Genomic DNA, 20,527 nt, shown 5'->3' with positions numbered 1-20,527 from the left:
TTTTTTTTTTTTTTTTTTATAGACCAAAAAAAAAAATGCACCCAAGTTAGGGCATGTTTTAATAATTATGGCATGTTCACACTGCATAATATTATACAGGTTTACAAAGAATGAATTAGAGTTCCACAAGATTGCTGGAAGAGATTTATGCAAGGCATAAAAGTAGGTATAGTATGATCTGATTTTTAAAAATAAAATAAAATGAGGTACCAGCAGGTGGTGTACTAGTTAAAACACTGGACTCCTGCATGGCCAACCATGGTTCAGATCCTGAACCTGGTGACTTATAAATCATGCCCACAACTGTAGGAGGAGAATGAAAGAGAAGTAATAGTGGTGTGGCCATCCCCCTGGGGGGTATATTTGATATCACTACCTCACTTTCCCTCCCCTTTCCTCTATGGCAAAACCCTAAAAAACAAACAAACAAAACCAAACCATGATTATTGTGATAAAAGTATGCTTACGTGTACATATATTTCTGTATAATTATACAAATATAAATAAAAGTAAAAAAACATTAATTGTTGCTCATTTGGATAGGTAGGGATAGAAGATAGATTATTGATATATGGGAAGAAGAGTACAAATTCATCTTATTCAAATTTATTGGGTCATCAGAAAAGTAATGACTTTTTTTTTATGTTTTGCTATGCAAAAATGCATCATGATTTTTCTGAAAACACTATGTATTTCCAGAGTCCCTATTTAATATCAATTTAGTATTGATACCCTATTTAATATCAATATATACTTAATAGCATTTTTAACATCTTATTATCAATTTTGAATTTTGCTTCTTAAAACATGGGCTATTCCGGGCGCGTGTGCGTGCATGCCCAAGATCCCGAGAGGAGAATGGAGGAGAAGGGATTGCGGCGTGACCATCCCCCCTGGGGGGTGATTTCTCGCTTTCTGTCTCTATGTCTCTCTCTGTCTGTCTGTCTGTCTGGCGAGCGCACGCGCCCTACAGTGAAAATCTCTCCAAAAAAAAAAAAAACATGGGCTATTTCTTACTTCTGTGGTACTTGTAAAATCTAAAACATAGATTTTTCTTTCTTAAATCATGTCCTAACCCATTATAATTTTTTTGTCATTTTAAAACTATTTTCTTCTTGTGTTTTAAAGACAGACTTTTTTTGTGTGTCTGGCTTCTTTCATCTGGTAAAACATCTGTTTCTAAACCTAGATGCTGTATATACATTAAACATCAAGATCCTATCAAAAATATTTTTTTCTCCTTCTCCTTCCCTCCACTCCCTTTCAAAATAAAATAAAATAAAATAAAGACACCTTGACCATCAACTAATTCCAATATCTTTCTTAAGAAACTGATCATGTAATATCAAGAGTTTTGATCATATTGGTAAATTCAAAGAAAGAGTTACAAGAACAGTTTATTTAGTAATATGTACTCTGTCAGTCCCATGTTGCTTGATGTTTTGTTTTTGTAATACTGATGTTCAGGGTATTTGAGGAAATGTTAACTTGTTCCTAGAGTTTGAGAATGTAAACTACATAAAAACAGTAACTTTTTAGCTGTTTGGTCCCCTACAGCACACAGAAGCTACACCAAGGCCCAGCATATAGAAGGCACTCAATACATTTTTTTCAAGAAAATAAAATGCAAATTAATAAAAACAGAAATAAATATGCTGATGCATTTAGAATGTGGTTAAAACAAAACATAATCTATTGATGTTACCATATTCTGACTTGGGCGGCTAAGTATTAATAAATAGGGTCTGTACAAAGCAATCTTGAAGAAATACCTCATCTTCCAAATTAGGGTTCTGGAAAAACACTTTTAAAAAATTCAGAAAATATATGTAACGTGTAATTTACTATTTCGACTACTTCTATGTGTAAAGTTCAGTGGCACCAAGTATATTCACGTGGTTGTGTGACTGTTAGCCACTATCCATCTCTGGAACATTTTCCATCATTCGAAACTGTCCCATCACACTACTCTCCCTTCTGCCCTCTTCTCCATCCCTAGTGGCCACTATTGTCCTTCCTGTCTCTGCGAGTATGCACATTCTAGGTATCTCATATTGGTGGAATCACACTGTTTGTCCTTTTGTGCCTTGCTTCTTTCATTTAGTAAAATACCCATTTCTAAACCTAGATGCTGTATACACATAAAACAATTTGTACCAACTGAAAAGCAGTTCATCATTTTGATCAGCAGAACTGCCTAGCTCCTTCTTGAGTTCTCCATCAGACTTGAGTTAAGTGGGGTCTGTAGTGGAACTTCTTTATCGGAGTTGATGATAAATGCCTGGTTTCTGCCTGACTTGCAGCACAGTATAATGACTAACACCCCGAGTATGATATTTGGATGTTGGTATTACTAGAACAAGACATTCAGGCTTTGTTTGTCATGTCAAGAAATTGTTTACCATGTTTATGGATGGAAAGTTTGTCAGACCTACTGACCTTTTGCATTATTTCCCCATAAGAAAAAGTTGCTCACATTTCTTGGTAGCATTAATGTAAATTTAATTACTTGGTATGCCTGTGGTATAATTTTTCTTCCCTGTAAAGGTAGGTCAGCACATTAGAAAGGTTAAGAATCTCATTCTAATTGGAGCCACAAAATATCGTTAATTAAATCCCCACAGGAGTCCCTCCGGATTGAACTACATATATTGAACTCATAGAAGATTAAACAGTGTAATCCTTTTACTTCTCTGAAGGAGGACAGCATATTTTCTTTTTCAATTATGATCTCTAAAATGCACACTTACATCATTTTTCTAGCTGACTAAAAGTCGTGTTTCTTTCTTTCACTAGAAAAACGTTCCTTCAAATATATATTCCATTAATAAAAACTAATACTATTAATAGACCATGCAATACCTTTCACCTAAAACCAAAATGCCTTGTGGTTAGATTCTCATTTTCTGCCTTTCGATGAGACAGAATCATAACCAGGTTATCTTTATAACTTTCAAGTCCCTTTACAACAAATCCTTGTGTAGACTATAGTAAAAGGATTTCAGAGTCCCATCAGAGAAATTAACAGGTCCAATCCTGTTTCTTCTAGCAAAATTGTGCTCATAATGCAGTATACCCAACTTCCCAAGTGTACTTTGAAGCATTTTCACTGTAGGTAAATTCAAAGTATAATTTTACCTTTCTTTATAGCTCCATTTGCCCTCTGGTGATCCATATGAAGTTCAGGCAATTCTATGTAGTTCTTTTAAAGTTTATGGGATTTTCCCAGGAAAGAGTTAGATGTGTCAATAACTATTTCCAGCTGAATTTTTTTTTATTGTAAATTGAAAGACAGTGTCTTCTATAGAACTACTTTACTATTGCTGCCCACCTCTGCAAGGTGAATGTCCAAACTTGCTTGATATGACCAATAAACTGTTGAACCATTCAGAACTGGTCACACTCCCACACTCCTCCCTGTGGGTTCTAAAATCAACTCAGTCTTTTTTTTTTTTCCCCCTTTGGAAGGATGCTTATAAAATCTAAACTGAGAAAACATGTTTGGGTATCTGTTTAGAAATGCCTTTTATATTTCCCTATCCTGAATCATCCTGTTGCTGAGCACAAAAACCCTGCTCCCCGTCTCTGGGCCCTATCTGTTACCTCTTCAAGGTCACAAAGCAGAACACAGGTGTTAAGTATGCTAGATGCATTGAGAAAGAGATAAGAACAACTCCTTTGAACCACTCAATATATTAATCCTTCTCCAAAGGGAAATATGGGACAGTGGATTCCAGACTTGTCCTCACCAATCATATAAAGGAGAGAGTTAGTTACAGAGAGGGTTAACTACAAATAAGTATGCCCAAAACCTCCTGGAAAATACCACTTGCTATTTTAAGTGCCAACCACAGTTCAGGAAGAGAGAAATTATGTTATCCCTTAAAGACAGGTGATCAATAAACTCATCCTTGTTTGCTTCTTTTAATATTTTGTTGCTTCTTCTCTCCTTCTCAATAGTATTTGCCTTATGCTATGAAGTATCTCTAGCGCACATATACTTTCCTTTGCCTAAAATGTACTCTCTCAATCTTTGCTGCTAAGTTGGTTATAGTTTTTTAGGACCTGCTTCAAGTATCAGTTCCTTCATTAAAGCTTTCTTGACTCCATCAAATAGACATACCCCTCTTTCATTTCAGATTTCTTCAAGTATCTCATACTTACCTCACTAAACTTAATAAACTATGCTGTGATTATATATAAATATGATAACTGTGAACATTACATTGAAAGTTGGAGAACAATGCACACATTAATATGCACGAGAATCCAGAGATGGGAAAAATTGTGGTTTGTTTGTGATTCAGTCTGGTAGAAATGCTGACCTGGGAGGTCAATTATAATAGCTAGTAATATAGTAATGCTCAGTATGGGCCAAGCAGTGATATGAGTACTGGAAAGTAGCTCATATAATGCTCACAACTAGCCCACATCATGGATGAGAACATAGACGTGCAATGAGTCTGGAGGGAAGGGGGGTAATAGGTCTTGCATAATTTTTTACCTAAGTTGAGCTCAAATTTTAGTTTGTGACAGGGGGAAACCATTGTTGGAATTTGAGTATTATCAGATTGTGTTTTAGAAAGATTAGCAACTGCCATGAAGAAAATTCATTAGGCAGGAGAGAGCAAGATCTCAGAAATTTCAAGAAGATGATGTCAATCAATTTTAGTCACTTTTAGTAAATACTGTTGGTCTGAGAATAGTAAAAAATCAAAAAGACAGTCAGGGAGAGATGCCACGTTAGATGAGTCTTTGAATATGTGGTTTGAAGAAAGAAGGACAGCATAACAACTAATGTGAGGACTGTGGGAAGCTGATAGCAAGAACCCCAACCTGTAATGGCCAGTGGTCATGGAAGGCTTTCAGAGAACAGGATCATAAGTAATGTACATAACATCTCTTAATAGCAATTTTGCAAGTTAAAGTAAATCACTTGAACTTTAATCTTCTCACAACTTTTATGACATCACCATGGACATTCTTCAAAAATGTAATAAATATTGACATCTATTGGTCAGTGAAAATGACCTTGAAATGCTATAATATCCTAGATGCCTTCTAAAATATACAAGAAAAATCAATATATACTTGGCATAGTTTCACATGAAATGTATTCCAATATTCCTGAGACTGAAATCTAATTTCTGGTAGATGTAAGAACTGTTCATCAAAATGTTTGTTTAATAGGAATTATAATAGCTAATATTTATTGAGTGCTCACTGTGTGCCAAGCAGTTACACAAGTTTCTTACATGCTTTTAACTCAGGTAATGCTCACAACAACCACCTTTCATGAGTAAGAAAGAATAAAGCAAGTTGGCCGGAGAAACTACTCTGCTATTGACACCATTGTAGTGTGCCCTTGTCCTGTTTACCCACCCCCATAAAAAAAAAGAAAAAGAAAGATAGCATTACTATTGTGCACTGATAAAACTATATTAAATGAAGTTTGAAGGCATTAATTTTTAAACATTGAACTATTTCACTGAAAAATAAATGGGATTTTTGTCAGTGCTTCACTCAGCACATTTAAAATAATTGCACAGTCTAATGATTTTCTGTTCGGCTGTGGTTAGAGTCTGAGGATCACAAAGAAAGCTGAGATTTTTGCACCTTTAATCATAGTTAGGGTAACATATACCAGAAGAACTAAGGAAAATGTAAAGATAGCTAAACTGTATAATTATTTTTCTGCTAAATTTGAATGCTATATCATCATATCGGATTATTGCAGTAGAATAAAGATGATTAAAAAGGAAGGGGCTTCCTAGATGATAAATATTCTGCAACAAACACATCCTATATACGTTTGATCAAATCCATTTTTTCTTCTCTGTCTTGTTTCAAATAGCCATAAGAATGTCAATAGTTAGATCTTTATGGAAGTATATGACCCAAGATCACTTCTCCACTGTCTTCTTTTATTTTCATTATTTTATATAATGAAAACATAATATGCCCTTTCCTCTCAACTAATTCCATATGGACAACTATTTTTTCACACATACATCATTCTTAGTTTTCTTAGTTTTTTTGAGGTTACCTTATCAGCGCTGATATTCTCACCTATTTCCTTTGTCTCCCATTCTTTGTATTGAGAAAAAAAGAAAAAACAGATGCACATCATGGCTTATAAATATAAAATAAATGCTACAAATAGATACAGCTATATCAAAGAAAACCAATGCCTTATATTCCAAAGGGACATAAAACAATAACCAAAGTACTAATGTCTAAAACCCTTGGGAGTTCTTAGTAGTCCCCTTTAGTCTCTCCATCAACACCTTCCTCTACTTCTTCATTCTCTTTTAATTAAAACTGTGCTTCTATAAGCAGTAGCACTCAAGAGAAATAAACCTCTTTTTTTCATTCAAGTTTATAGGTTTTTCTGTTTTGTTTCATTACCAGTTTCAAGAGAATAATTTTTCTGCAGTAAATGTGCTGAGTTTCAACTCTATTATGGGCTAAACAAGTTTTTATGTGTTGGTCATGGGATGCCCCCCTCCCTTCCTTCCACTACCATTTATAATACTTGTTTTATGGGAGAAAATGTTGTGAGTTCTACACAATCAATTTTTGAAATGAATTATTGGAGCATCATCTGTTTGTTAAATGAGAAATGCCTTCAGGAGTCTGACTGTCCCTGATAGTCCTGGATCTATAATCAAAGCTCTGCATGTATGGTCAAGAACTCTCAACCTCAGTTCAGAGAATACAGTTTCTCTCCCCTCTCTCATCATATCATCCCTAAGCCTCTGATCCAAATAGGAGACTACAGATGCTTTGCACATGACTTTCACATCAACAATATGGAAATGGATACAGAAAATTGATTTCTAGTGTTTTAGTAAATAAATATTTTGCATGAACAATCCTAATTTTATCTTCTTAATAAGATCCCTAGGAATATACACACACATAAGTTACTTTTTTTAAATTTCTATTTATTTCACCATTTGAATTCCAGAAGATACTCAGATATTTCTAAATTATCCCATAAGGTTTTTTGGAAAGAGTCACCAATAGGTTTTAAGTTCATCATTCAATTTGTCAGTCCATATCTAAGTATGGTAATAGAATAAACTGGAATTAATTGATTCACTTTTGCTATAAATCAAGCATTTAAAGTAATTTTTCTGGTATAGTGAGCATGCTATAGGAAGACAAACCAAAAGAAGGATGTTTATCAGTGATTCACATGGGAGATAATGTTAACTTGGGTGAAGACAGAAGTGGTGAATATGATGAGAAAAGGCTGGATTCTAGATAGATTATGAAAGTAAAGTTGACAGGATTTAGAGTTTGAAAGAAGAGAAGATTAAGAGTGGTTCAGAGATTTTTTGCATGACCGACTGGATAAAGCAAGTTTCTACAAGTCTTCATGAAAAGTAAATGGGGTAGGATTATCACCAATAATTCTCCATGCTTACAGATTCCTAAGAACCTTCTTGATGCAATGTTGGGCTAGAAGTTGGTTATATGAATATCAAAAATTTGGCATCAAGAGACCAAACTAATAGAAATTCAGAACAAAGACTATGTTTAGCAATAGAAAATGTATACTCTAGAACATGTCTAAGACCCACCAACTAGGGTTAAGTTGTTGGGCAAGAAATCCTAGCAACTGAAGAGAAAGATATCACAAAAAATATGTTCCATTAATATTCAATAAATTAAAGGATAAACAAGTGAATACTTGGATTATAAATTTTCCTAAAAGAAATAATGAAATGCAAGATTAATTTTCCATAGTAGGTGCACAATGACATTTGGAAGTGAATTGTACTTGGAAAGGAAGACTCAAATTAATTCTCAATGATAGTAACAGTTAATGATTATTGAGGATGAAATACAAGTTATTTACTCTGGTAAAATATTAAATGTGTGCTTAATCCTTTTTTTTTTTTTTTTTTTGAGATAGATTTTTGTTATAGGGTGTGTATGCTTACTGGTGAGACAGAGTATCATTACCTAGGGGGGATTGCCACACCACAAACATGCACATGCACACAGTGTGAGTTATTTATTTATTTATTTTTTTAGAGGTTTTTCCTATAGGGCATGTGCGCTCGCCAGCCAGACGGAGAACAGAGAGACAAAAAGCGAGAAATCACCCCCCAGGGAGGGTGGCCACACCGCAATCCCTTTTCCTCCATTCTCCTCTCGGGATCTCGGGCATGCACGCACATGTGCCTGGCGTGAGTTTAAGCCACTGGGTCCAGGACGCGAACCGCAGTCGACTATGTGGGAGTCCAACAACATAGCCATTACGCTAACTGCTGGTCCCCACACAGCGTGAATTTTAAACCACCGGGTCCGGGACTCAAACTGTGGTCTCCTACATGGGAGCCCAGTGACGTAACCATTCTGCTATATGCTGGTCCCCTGTACTTAGTCCTTATAACAGTTTTATCTACCAAATATTACTCTTTTATCTATTTTACAAGTGAGGTAACAGAGACATAGAGAGGTTAAATTAGTTGCCAAGGTAATGAAGAATGGCAAAGCCAATATCAAAGCTCAGATCTTATGAGCCGACAACCAGTTCTTACTCACTATAGTGAATTGCTTCATAAGTGTAGCTTTTCTGACCTTTCTGTGAAGAGTTCTGCAAAACCCTTCTGTTGCAAGTATTTTGAAAATATTTTATGATTGCATTGAACACATATGCATATCAAACACATCATAGTTTTTCTCTTGTGGCATCCTGGACACAAAATACTTGGTACTATTTTCATAAAGTTATCTTTTTTTCTTATAGTCAACTTGCCTTCCATATTCCATATTAAAATAAACACAGAAAAGACATATTGTTTTTTAAACAAGTGCTATGGAACTACATTGTATCACCTTCCTCCCATACCCTCAAGACCCAAATTTACATAATGAAACCATAATTTGGAGCTGGACAGTTTGATACAAAACTAGGGTTAGATGAAGTCATAAAGGTGAGACCTTCATGTTGGGATTAACGCCCTTATATGAAAAGATACCAAAGAGACTTCACTTTTTTTCTCTCACTCTCTCTGTTTTTCTCCCCCCCCCCACCCCCGTCTGTCCTCTTAGGTAAAAGCCAGAAGGTAGCTAGTAAAGAGATCTCATCAAAACTGGTCCATAAAGGCACCCTGACTTCTGGAAATCTGGTTTTTAGAACTGAGAATATAAATTGTTTTTGTTGAAGCTATCCAGTTTATGGCATTTTGTTATGGCAACTTGAGCTGACTAACACACCCAGGAAATTCCATAGAGTGTTCTCAGTGCTTATCTAGAAGTTTACAAAGCACCTTTTTTTTTTTTTTTTTGAGAGATTTTCACTGTAGGGCGCGTGCGCTCGCCAGACAGACAGAGAGAGACATAGAGACAGAAAGCGAGAAATCACCCCCCAGGGGGGATGGTCACGCCGCAATCCCTTCTCCTCCATTCTCCTCTCGGGATCTTGGGCACGCACGCACACACGCCCGGCGTGAGTTTTAAGCCACCGGGTCCGGGACGTGAACTGCGGTCGACTACGTGGGAGTCCAGCAACATAGCCATTACGCTAACTGGTGGTTCCCCAAAGCACCTTTTAATTTTATTTATTTATTCATTCTTAGAGATTGTTGCCTTAAGGTGTGTGCACTCACCTGAGATACAGAGACAATGAGAAGGAAAGTGAGAAATTACCTCCCAGCGGGATGGCCACCCCACAATCCCTTCTCCTCAATTCTCCTCCTGGAATCTTGGGCATCCACACCCACATGTCTGGAGTGACTTTCAAGCCACTGGGTATGGGACTCAAAACATGGTTAACCATGTGGTTACGTCCAGTAAGTAACCACTATACCATCTGGTAGCTCTACAAAGCACCTTTTAATTTTTTTCCTATATTACTTGATCATGGTGACAATCTTATGTAGTGTATGTGGATCATGGATCACAGATGTCTTAGTAGAAAATAATACACCTATTCCTGATCTCACCTTTGGTAAGTGGTGAAGTGGCTGGGAGTCAAGTTTAACTTCTGATTCCAAGTCTCTTGCTCCTTCCATGACCACCAGACCAAGGCATCATAACCACATGTCCATTTAGCAATGACTTGGCAGAGAGACAACAAGCACTGTAGTTAAAAATATACCCTCTGGGGCCAGCAGTTAGCATAATGGCTATGTCATTGGACTCCCATGTAGTCAACCACAGTTTGCATCCCGGACCCGGTGGCTTAAAATTCACGCCAGGCACGTGTGCAAGATCCCAAGAGGAGAATGGAGGAGAAGGGATTGTGGCATAGCCATCCTCCCTGGGTGATTTCTCGCTTTCTGTCTCTCTGTCTCTCTCTGTCTGGCAAGCGCACGTGCCCTATCGTAAAAAACTCTCTCTCAAAAAAAAAACCATATATATATATATATATATATGTATATATATATATATATATACATATATATATACACCCTCTGAAGCCAGACTCTGGGTTAAATCCTGCCTCTACTACTTCTAAATTTGTGATTTTGGAAAATTGTATAAGTTTTTCTGTCTTAGTTTTACTTCTTGAGAAAAATGGAATAATAATAGTACCAAATAGTTTGTGAGAATTAAATGAACTAATTAGTGTAAAACACTTCAAATATTTCTTAATACATAGACTGTACCCTATAAAGATTAGGATAAATTAATATTAGTTGCATTTTGATGCATTTCCAAGAGCCGTATATATGGACTTTATTAAGTCTTTAGTACTAAAAAGGAAGAAATCACTATTTCTTTTTCTCTCATCTTTTGTTTTGTTCCACATTGATAGTTACATATGGTATTTATCATCATCTATTTTATCACAATTTCAAATATTAATTCTCTGTAATTCCTCTTATGTCCAGGGTAAGAGATATTAATAATCAATTATGGTCTCTCGTAATCATCCTCATTATGGTTTGCTTGGGAAAAAGCAACTAATCTCTCTCTCAACCTTTGCCCTCTTTTTCTCTCTAGATACATTTTTGCTATTGCTTACCATTTAATCATCATAAGATAAATCTCCCTCTCATTAAAAAACAAATTTATCTCCTCTAGAGATCATTATTTACTATTAGTAGCTTTCTAATAATAAAGTCAATCCTTTCACTGGCTTGCTTTTACCTGCCTACTTTATTCTGTGGAATAGTCCCATAAAAATTTAAATCATTTTCTCTTATTCCCATTATTTGATTAAGCAATGTATTTTGTTTGTGTTTTCTGCAACATGGGAAAATTAGAACCTAATTTTGAAACCAGTCTTTTAAAAAAATTGCTTATTACCAGTTTTTAGAATTTGCTATAGGGAACATGTGGTTATTAGAGAAAGAGAGAGGATGAGAGTGAGAGAGAGAGAGAGAAAGAGAGAGAGAGAAAGCAAGTTGCCAGGTCTGAGACTTGAACCATGTTTGACCATGTGGGAGTTCAGCGCCCTAACCATCATCCCACCTGCTGGCCGCAAACCAGTCTTTTAATACTATTTTATTTTTTTTAGAGAAAGATTTTTGCTATAGGGCCTGTATACTCACTGGAGAGACAGAGATAGGGAGACATAAAGCAAGAAATCACCCCCTGTGTGATGGCCACACTATATCCCTTCTCCTCCAGTCCCTTCTCAGAATTTTGGGCACACACACACCTGCACCCAGCCTGAATTTCAAGTCACCAGGTCCAGGACTTGAACTACAGTTGACCATGTGGGAGTCCAGCGATGTAGCCATTACAACATCAGCTGGCCCCTAGTACTATTTTTAATCCCATCATTTTCTACGTGTGCCATGTTAGAAACTTTTGGCAGAAGATGGAGCAAGGCAGAGTCTTGTTTCTAGCCTTAATAAGTGTGACTCAGTGGAATTACATGTTAGCAATAACTTGTCATATTGAAATATAAGGAAAAAAGTGTGAGTAACAATAACTTTAACTCAGCACCTCAGTATGTAGCTCCTTTGTGACCTGTAAACATCAAGGAGAGTGTCATGAGTAAGAGTACAACATTGGGAGTGAACTTGCCTGAATTTGTATCTGACCTTACTATGACCTAGTTCTGTGACTTTTAACATCTTTGGACCTCCTTCTCCTCATCTGAGAGTCACAAACTATTGTAAAGATTAAGTGAGCTGTATGTGTGATGTTAGTTCAAGATATGTTAGTGTATGCTGAGAAACAACATCTCTGTATTTAGGTAGCAAAGGTTTATTTCTCATTTACACAGTCATCTGTGCATTGGGATGGGCCTCCTGGGCAACTGACCCCATGCAGCTGCTCAGCAATCCAGGCTGCTTGGATCCTATGGTTTGGCCATCTGGACAAGAGGCCTTTACTCTGTTGCAGCAGAGAAAGAGAGTCAAAAGGATTGGCATGGGCTTTTCCCTGCACAGCACAGAAGTGGCAGACACACCACTACATGAGCCTCTGGCTAACTGAAAGCAGCTCCGTAATGAAGAGAGACAAAGGAATGCTTGCTGAGCATCACTGGCTCTGCCCCAGGGTGAAAAGCACTTAGAACAATGCTACCACAGAGTAAGAACCTCGGCCATGTTAGGTAGTAATATCTATATACAAGAAAATATGATGCTACAGAATCAAGACGAGGCTGTGGGCAAAGGCTGTCAGGTTGCTTTGAAAGAGGATTAGGAAATGAACTTCCATGTTTAGAATTAGTGTCACAGTAAAATCCTGCAGGCTTATCTTGGGTTCTGCATTAAATTAAGTTTACCTTTCTCAATTGTGCTACTGAAAGATCTTGTATCATTAGACCAGCCTTTTAACCTTTCCATAATTCAGTTATCTCATCTGCAAAATGGAAAAAATTATGGTTCCTTCCTCAGAGGATGAATATAAATGGCTAATTCATCTAACATTTTAGGTCACACATAGTAAGAACTCATTTCATTTGGCTGTTATTACTCTATGACATATAACATTGAATATGCTCTTGATCATCTTTGGTCTCAATGTTAGAATATGTATTTTGAAGGTATTACTGATAATATTCTGAGAGTGCCTTGATACACGCTTATAAAACAATGAGTAATGTTTTGTCCAGACTGGAGAGTCCGTAAGTAGCCGTGTCTGTTTCTAACATAGTTAGGATTAAGCTCACAAGATTCCCAGCCTGCTGCCTTTTCCTTCACGCTGCCATTCTCTAATTCTAAGGACCAAACCTAATTAAAGAAGTACTCTATTACCTCTAGTCCCCACCCTAATTAAGTTAGCCTAACCTCCATTCCATCTCTATTAATTACATTAATTCTGATTACTGGTATTCTGTTCTTGTTCATCCATCATCTTCATTCTGATTACTGACACCTTTTTCAAAATGTGTGCTTCCCTGTCTCTCATAGCTTTGGAAGAATTCCAGTCCCAAATCCAATGGCTGGACCCATTCTTCATCTTATAGCTCCTTTTGTCAGTCTAGAAGCTAAAACTCAATCCAGTAGCCACAGTAGTCTGTTGACTACTCTGTAGTCACTATGAAAGAAATAGTTGACTTTTTCAGAGATATGCTTAGCCCATTAGTGGGGAAATTCTGATTCTTCTCTCACCACTAGTGACCTGGTCTATGGCAACAAATGCATGTCTGTTAAGAGTTTTGCATGCAAACTCTCCAGAGTTAACTAAGTCTATGTTCCAGGTCTAGGTCCAGGCCTTATCTTTCGTGGTCATCTCCCAATGAAAAGGCACCCATGTTGCATTGGAACTCAAGAAGTCACATGCATGTAGTTATTAGAGTATCACTGACAAAAAGGAGCCTTAATAAATATATTGCTTCACTCTTCACTGTGATATATATTGAGGCCCATCAAGCAGAAACAGAAGATGAAACTAAGAGAAATAAGCTGTAGAAGTCATTTCTTTTAAGGAAGACTTCCAGAGGTAGCATACATAAAGAACATTCAGATTCTGAATCAAATAGAATTTGGTTTAGGCCAGCGAGTGGTATGATGATGATAGTGCTGGATTCCACGTGACCAACTGCACAGTTCAAATTCCAGACCCAGTGACCTGAAAACAAACTGGACACATGTGCATATGTGCCCAAAAACCCAAATGAAAAGAGAATAGGAGGAGAAGGGATTGTGGTATGACCATCCCTCATGGGGGTAGGAGGTAGTTTCTCTCTTTCTCTGTCTGTCTTTGGCTAGCATGCACACTCTCTGGCAAAAACTAAAAACAAAACAGAAAAATAAAACATATAAAAAAATAGAGCTTGGTTAAAATCCTGGCTGCACCACCACTTTTTAAGTTGTCTTAGAACAAACATTTGATTCTTCTGGTTCTCTACTTAGTTTTCCATAAAATGATAGTAATCATGTTAATAATTTTTCATAAATTAAAAATATTAAATACTTTAATATGTATTTATTAAGCTGTATGATTTTGAAGAAGTCACATAAACTCTCTCTGCCTCAATTATCATATTTGCCAATGAGGTGGGGTAATAAGAGTACCTACCCCACAGGATTATTGTGAGGAGTAAATGACATAATATGTGTATGTGTTTAGAAATCTGCCTTATACAGAAAAGGCATTGGAAGATACTGGCTGTTATTAGTCACTACCATGTATGTATGTTTCCAAGTTTCCTTTCAAAGAGCCAAGAGTGATAATATGAGTGTTCTGCCTCATGGACCTCATGGTAGCCCAGGACAGTTGATAGGTTGCAAGAAAAAGGAACTAAGAAAATAGTCAGTGGAGGAAACTTTTGAGTTAATGATGAGAGTCAGACGTGCAAACCGAATTTCTGTGGTTTTACTGCTAACAAAGTGTAATTACTTATGCAATTCTTTTTTTTTTTTCTTTTTAAGAGGTTTTTGCCTTAGAAGGCATGTGCTTGCTGGAGAGAGAGACAGATAGTGAGAAGGAAAGTGAGAAATCACTCCCCCCCCACACACACACACACCCGGGGAAGATGGCCACAGTGTAATCCCTTCTCCTCCATTCTCTTCCTGGGATCTTGGGAGGGCACACATGCACACCCACCCAGTATGAGTTTCAAGCTGCTGGGTCTGGAACTTGAACCACAGTTGGCCATGTGGGAGTAGAAAGATATAACTGCCATGACATCAGGTGGCCCCAATTTATGACATTCTTATAAAAAGAATTAGTAATTTTGAGCCTCTGAATTTGTCTTGGTTGTTCTAAAGTAAGTGACCACTCACACCCCCATATGCTCACATTTAATAGAAGGGGTGGATGAGCTGATTTTTAAATTTTGTGTACCTTTAAAATTTACTGCATTTGTAACACATGTAACACTGTATTTCATTATTTGCCATCAATAAAAAAATTAAAACCATATATTTGAAATTATTGTGAAGTAGAAGAGATCAGCCTAGAGTCTTGCAAATTAAATATTTATATGCATAAAACCATGGTAGATAGGAAAAATCATACATCTTTTTTTTCACTCAATTTCTATCGTGTAGGTATTCATGAAATTCACATTTAGGCCTTTCTGATTCTTTTCTATCCTAAATAATTTTCTTCTCTTTAATGCTCTCTTTTCTCTTTGTGAACTTCCTTTCACCTTTTCCCTTCTTTGTACCTAAAATGGATGTTCTAATATTAAGGCATGAAGCTATGTTGCTTGATGAAGGTGGGGAAGAAAAGGAGGAAACAGCTTCCTGACTTGCTTCATTGTGCTATTAAAAATTTTTGAAGCATTATTTGGGTTGCCTTCTGCAAAAGATGGTTCAGGTCAAGTATTATTAACTTTCTGCTTTTCTTTGTGAAATTACAATTCAATCAGTCTCTTGGAAAAGGATTCTCTGTTTACTGTTTTTGTTTCTGTCATTGAAAGTTTTTCAAAAGCTACACAAAGTCCCTGAAAAGCTAAAAGGGACAGAGTTAAATTACATATTTTAAAGCCCAGTACTACAATTATGCTAATGTAATTAAGCTTCATAAATATAGTATGCAAATCAAATTGTCAAGAACTGTACCAAATAAAATGGTTTTAAAGATAGACCAGATTGGTTCTGAAATTAGTGCAAGAATCACTGTTTAATAAATTCCTAAGCAGAATATCATCGTTCAATGGTAAAAATACTTTAAGCACATCATCATCAATATTTATATAATTTGCATGTATTCTCCTTGTAAGTGACATATTTCGACATAAAAATGAGAAAATTTATACTAACAAAAAACCACAGAAAGGCTTAAAGCATCAATATTTGGATAGGGTTTAGATGTTATATCTTAAATGTAACAGGCTTTTCTCCAGTCAGAATACAATATAATATACCATACTTTATGAAAAACAACAGATGTGTTTTATATGGTGTTGATTTTTACCCCCAATAAATACAGTAATTAAAAAAAAAAAAAAAGCTGGTTTGTCGCATCAGGGTGAACTGAAATCCCTCAGTGAGCATTGTGAGAGGGTTACGAGGAGCCATTTGAAGGGCTTGGTAAGAAGGAGAGTGTCTACATCTGGCCTCCCTGCCTTCCTTGTTCCAGCCTTTGCATGTGGTTGTTTGTTGTTATCCCTCTTCTCCTGCTTACCTAACTGATCCTCTTTGGAGGCTCTGAGCCTTCAAAAGGCTGACCTAAAACAGAATCGTGAAGGAAATACATACAAACAAAAAGAACTGAGTTGTTTTGCTTGTGATAATTTTTACGTTACTAGTATAAATAAACATTTTCTTATTTCTGAAAAATAAGAAGCACAAAAAACTGAAGCAAATAAGAAAAAAAAAAAAAGAACCCCATAGACTCTAACTCCATCACTGAGAAATCACCATTGTACCACTTTTTAGAATTCTATTCAAGCCTTTTGTTACTTTGCCTATGTACCTACATTTCTGTTTAGGTAATTTTACATTTTCTTTGTTATTAACAGAAAATAATACCCTATGTATTTTCCCATGTTAGTCAACATCATTTTTAACATCAGCATGCTATTCCAACTTTATGGGTATAGGTTGGTTTATGCTAATAGTCCCCCAATGTGAAAGAGCATGAGGCTGAGCTGGTCTCACCCAGTGGTGAGGGGAGGCACATCCCACGTGGCTGACTACAGTTTGAATCCTAGCCCCAGTGGCTTGAAAAAACAAAACAAAACAAAAAACAAACAAAAAAACACTGGGCTCATGTGTGTGCCTGAAATCCCGACAAGATGGAGAAATGGAGGAGAAGGGATTGTGGCCTAGTCGTGCACCATTGGGAGGTATTTTCTCCCTCTCTCTTTTTCCCTTCGGTCTCTCTCTGGTGAGTACATGTGCCATCTTAAAAATAAAAAAATAATAATAATAATAAAAGAGGGACAGTAGATGGCATGGAAATAAAGGCATTATATCCTATGTAGCTGACTGTGTAGTTCGAGTCCTGGACCCATGAAAATCACTTGGGGTCCTTGTGCATGCATGCCTCAAGTCCCAAGAGACAAGAGGAGAGGGAATTATACAGTGTGGCCATCCTCCCCATGAGTGGGGAGTTCTCTCTCACTTTCTCTGTTTCTGTCTTTATCTGGAGAGCACATAGCAAAAACTAAAAGAAACTTTTTAAAAGGGATATGAAGTTGGTACTGATGAATTGATTCTCAGCTTCAAATTTGTACATGGCAAAGGCTAAAGAAGGCGAGCGAGAAATCAACCTCCTGTCACTTTAAAATATTTTTTTTCTCTATTCATCAAAGTGGAATATTCTTTTGGAGGACTTTATTCAAAAAATTTAAAAGTAAAAGTGCTTCTGTAGGCAGCCCAAAAATTGTATTGTAATAGGTACAACCTATGCTTTCTACTAACATTTAACAAAATTATGGATTTTACTTTGAGAAGAATAATGAAACCCATTATTGATAATATTATCTTCTCAACCAAAAACCATGATTGATTGATGGCAGTGGGTGGTGTTTGAATTAGTTACTCTACATTAGCTTAATTGAATAAATGGGTGTGCTGGCACCGAGTTTATATTATTCATTTCTGCCAGATGAGCATTGTGTTGCATAGTTTGCCATCTCTCCTCACCCTTCAGTTTTGCAATAAGATTATTTTTAGGGTGAGTTGCGTACTGGTGAAGGATCTGCACTCATTAACAACTACCTGACCTTTGGATGAGAAAATAACGCCTCAAATGGTGATTCCTTTATGATGTAGCATTTATTTTATCCACAATTTCCTATGGGTCTCCCTTTAATCTTTTCTTTGAGAGCTTGTGCTTTCATTTATTCCAGGTTATTTGTGGATGATAAGCATAGAAGAATTGTCTTTGTAAAGGAGCTAAGTAAAATACTAAAAGCTCTAAGTTATGCCAGAGTCATTGTAGGCACAGCCAGCAGATGCGGACGTGGGAAGCAGGTTACATTAACAATTTTACATTTCTCCCTTTGCATGAGATCTCTGGCTCTGATTTTTCTCCTAGGTTCTTGTTTTATAAAGCCAAATGCCTGCTGCCCATTTACTCCAGATTGGTTCTCTGGAACCCAAAAGCCAGCTACCCAAACCTCAATTTATCATCATTGCCACCTAAACCACTTCTTGACTGTTTTTCTGTTTTGGTTGCTGACTATTCCATGTTCTCAGTCACCACAGCCAAAAAGTTGAGAGTCATGAAGGTTCCTCCTACTCCCTTACTCCTTACACTTAATCAGCTAAAGAATCCTGACCCATTTGTGCCCTACATGTTTCTCAAAGTCTGTCCTCTGAGTGCCCTCATCACTTAATTATAGACTCTTAGCTAGTTTCCATATTTCCAGGCTTTTCCACTTTAAATCAATAACTCCACAATGACTTTCTATAAAGCACATCCCATTTCTCTCTATAAAACCCTTCAATCCTGCCCATCATCTGTGCCATATTTTTCAAAGCATGGTCTTTTCACTACCTGGGACTGGGAGAGAGATGTAAAATATAGATTACTATACCACAGTCCTCAGAATCAGAATCTAGGAGGGGCAGACTTTAGAGATCTGGGTTATAAACAAGCTCTCGAGGTGATTTCAGCACTTCAAGTCAATGAACCACTGATTCACCTACAGGATACAATTCAAGCTCTTGCTCAGATCTGGTTTCCTACCTCCTCGTGTGCTGTAGTCAGAGAGAACTGCTTTCAGCTCCCCCAGGATCTTTGGCTGGCTCACTTGTGCTCATCCTGCTCAGCCCTCCCTTGGCAAGGTGCCCTTTCCTACTTCCTTGCCTAGCTAATCATGACAGAGTCAGGCATGGTGGTCTCCTCTAACCTTGGCATTCAGAATGTGTTTTTCAGGCCAGCAGCCCTGTATCACACAGGAAGTTATTAGACATGGGAAATCGCAGGCCCTTCTTCAGATGTACAGAATGAGAATCTTCATATGATACGATCTCCAGGTGACCTGTGCGCATTTCTGTGTGAGAATCCCTACTTTGGAAACACTTACCAGATCTTTCCAGTTGGACAGTTTGATTTTTTGCAGACCATGCTGAGTACACTCTGTTCACATCTCTCTGTCCCTCTAAACCGTGTGCTCCTCGAGGGCAAGACATCTTTCTTACCATCTCTTCATTTTCAGCCCATCTTATTATCCCTGACTCCTGATGCAGCCCAACAAATGTTTGTTTATTTAAACTGAACTGACCTACAGGTCAGGCTGGAACTGAAAAGCTGCATCCTTGATGAAGCATCCTTTTGCACAGATTGGTTGCACTTTCATTTTTGGATGCTCTTACTTTTGGCTGAACCGATGCTGGTTTTGCCTCTTCTTTCTAAATTCACAGATGGTCTTGAGCATTTACACACAGAGAGTGGATTGCTGCCCGATGTTCATTGCTGTGGGCCAGGCAGCTGGGCTTCCCTGTTGGTTACCAGCCAGGCCCTGTTGACTGAAGCTCCCTTCAGGGACTGCACACTTGCTTCTCCTTTCTGGAAGAGCCTCCTTCCAGTTCAGGTGTGTGTGGGTGTGTGTTGGGGGTAGGGGTTATTAGGATGTTGTCTGTTGCCACATATGTCTTGGTTACTAAAATCATTTATGCTGTTTTCCATTCAAAACTCTTTAACAAAACCTCTGCAACTCGACTCTAAAATGCTGTCTAGATATTTTCCATCCTCTCCCTTAGCATTAGACTGCAAACTACATAAAGGCAGAATGGGTCTGTTTGGGGCTCAACATCATGTCTCTTTAAAATCTAGCACAGTGCCTAGCATATGTGTGGAATGAAGGAATAAATGAATGCCATACACCGAAGTGCCAATGTGGTGGCAGCCTCGGGTACTGACTCCCATAGAGTCGTTCTATCTTTCCTGTCTCTATCTGTCCTCTATTTCTACAATAAGCATATTTTTAAAATATATTACATTTAAGATGAATATGATTCCAATCTTTTTTCTGATCCATTCTTGTTTTTTTTTAATCCAATAATTGGTTTCTTTCATTCAAATTTCTCAAAATATTAATTAATTCATTGATTTCACATGATTCAAAGCCTTAAAAAACCATAGTATGCAGATGTTGTTATATAAAGAAGTATGGATTAGATTATACCCACATGTAATTTTTTTGTCTTGTATATTTGTTTTTTTTTTTTTTTTTTGGTGCAGTTTTTTCTGGTTATGTATT

General features: G+C 37.1%; 1 pseudogene; it reads left to right on the top strand.

The window, feature by feature from the left end:
* LOC102495522 (epsilon-sarcoglycan-like) overlaps positions 1 to 18,658 on the top strand; it is a 141,794-nt pseudogene extending 123,136 nt beyond the window's left edge.
* The last annotated feature ends 1,869 nt before the right edge of the window (positions 18,659 to 20,527 follow it).

The sequence above is a fragment of the Tupaia chinensis genome, unplaced genomic scaffold (assembly GCF_000334495.1).
Source record: "Tupaia chinensis unplaced genomic scaffold, TupChi_1.0 Scaffold000093_1, whole genome shotgun sequence".
NCBI lineage: Eukaryota > Metazoa > Chordata > Mammalia > Scandentia > Tupaiidae > Tupaia > Tupaia belangeri.
Note: the sequence above shows the minus strand (reverse complement) of the source record. Positions and strands in the feature narration are given on the sequence as shown.